The sequence below is a fragment of the Suricata suricatta genome, chromosome 9, assembly GCF_006229205.1.
Source record: "Suricata suricatta isolate VVHF042 chromosome 9, meerkat_22Aug2017_6uvM2_HiC, whole genome shotgun sequence".
NCBI classification, from domain to species: Eukaryota; Metazoa; Chordata; class Mammalia; order Carnivora; family Herpestidae; genus Suricata; species Suricata suricatta.
Genome location: NC_043708.1, coordinates 136,576,810 through 136,578,478, shown reverse-complemented (window position 1 = coordinate 136,578,478; position 1,669 = coordinate 136,576,810). Strand labels below are relative to the sequence as shown.

Below are 1,669 nucleotides of genomic sequence, written 5' to 3'. Positions count from 1 at the left end.
CCCTTCCCCCACTAGGACGGGAGCCCAGAAGTCCTCATTCTCACGGTCAAGGCCCAGGACAGGCAGTGGTCTGACTGAGCTCAGGCTGCTGGCGAGGCCCGGCTCCTCAGCTGGAGGACACGATGTCGTGGCAGCAGTGTGTCGTCTTCTGTGTTCAGATCGCAGGAGGGGGTGTGGCGAATACGTCTGAAGGGGGGCCTGGACTGGATTACTCGTCTAGGCAAGCAGGTGGAGGCGTGGCAGGTCCTGGTGGGCGTGGAGGAGGTGGGGAGTGCCTGGCACAGAGTAGGCTGACATCTTGTGTTTGATGCCTGAGTGTCTGAGAGGTGACTTTATCGTCATTGTCATCATCATCATCATCTTCCTTCTGGGAGGCACGGTGATGCATCTCTGTGCTGTCTGCACAGAGCCCGACGTGGGACCTGAACCCACGAACCCATGATCTCATGAGATCATGACCAAGCCAAAGTTGGACGCTCAACCGACTGACCCCCAGACGCCCCCATTCTCTTTGAGCTGTGACTCTTGCCAGGACGCTCTGATGGGGGGTGGGGAGAGTCAAGGCGCCCTGCTGTGTTCTATGTGTAGACTCTGTCCGTTCATCTGCTGTTCTTCAGCTGGGCCTCTGTTATCCAAGGATATACTAGGCTTAAATACACATAAAACGACTTTTCTCAGAGGAAGTCCTTTAGTCTGATTAGCCGGGCTTTCAGTAGTTTGTCAAGGTGTCAGCCACTGGATCAGATGGCTCTGCGGCTCCTGAAGGGCCAGGACAGCGCAGGGGACAGTGTGGGGGACACCGTGGTGGACAGTGCAGGGGACAGCACAGGGAGCAGTGTGGTGGACAGTGCAGGGGACAGCATGGTGGACAGTGTGGTGAATAGCACAGGGGACGGGTGTAGGGGACAGTGTGGTGGACAGCGTGGTGGACAGCGCGGGGGACAGCTCAGGGGACAGCATGGTGGACAGTGCGGGGTTACGCGGGTCCGTTTCTGTGCGTGGGCCGCCAGACCATCACACGCTCTCTGGGATCGGGAACCAGGCCTGGCTCATCGCTCGGGTCCCAGCGACAAGCCGGGCCAGGCCTGGCCGCCTCCCCTCCAGCCCTGGGGCAGGTGTGCCGAGGGGACCAGGACCTGCGCCTCAGTATCCCCTGTGCGTGGACGGGTGGGAGCGAGGGCGCCTCGCAGCTCCCAGCTCCCCGGGCGGCGGCCTGAGCCATCCCAGCACTGCCAGTGGCGGGACGATTTGTGACCAGTTTTGGGGGCGGAACAGCCCCCTCCGTTATGAAGGAACCCCGTTCCCGGAATGTTTGTTAATTGACCCATGAGGGCACTTGCTCTCGTGGTGCCGGGTCCCTCTTTCCAGACCGAGCTCAGCACCCCCGGCCTTGAGGCACCGCCTCACCTGCGGGCCGCGCTTGCCCGGAGCAGGTGTTTCTGCCAGGTGCCCCGGATGGCTCTGCTGCCTGCGACCCTGCTGTTTATAGGAGCGCAGAAACCTGTGTCGGAAGAGACCTCGGAAGTCATCTATTCTGCAGATATTTAGCAGCATCCACTGTGTAGCGAGGACTGCGTGACCGTGACCGTTCGGAGGATGTCAGCATCTGAAATGCTGACTCGCTGGTATTTTCTCCTGGGAATGTGAAACGGCTTCCAAGAGCACAGCC

The 1,669-nt window shown here is 60.3% G+C and overlaps 1 protein-coding gene across 1 annotated transcript in view; it reads left to right on the top strand.

Annotated features, from left to right (window-relative positions):
* HOMER2 (homer scaffold protein 2) overlaps positions 1–1,669 on the top strand; it is a 79,864-nt gene that overhangs the window by 48,153 nt on the left and 30,042 nt on the right. The window lies entirely within an intron of this gene.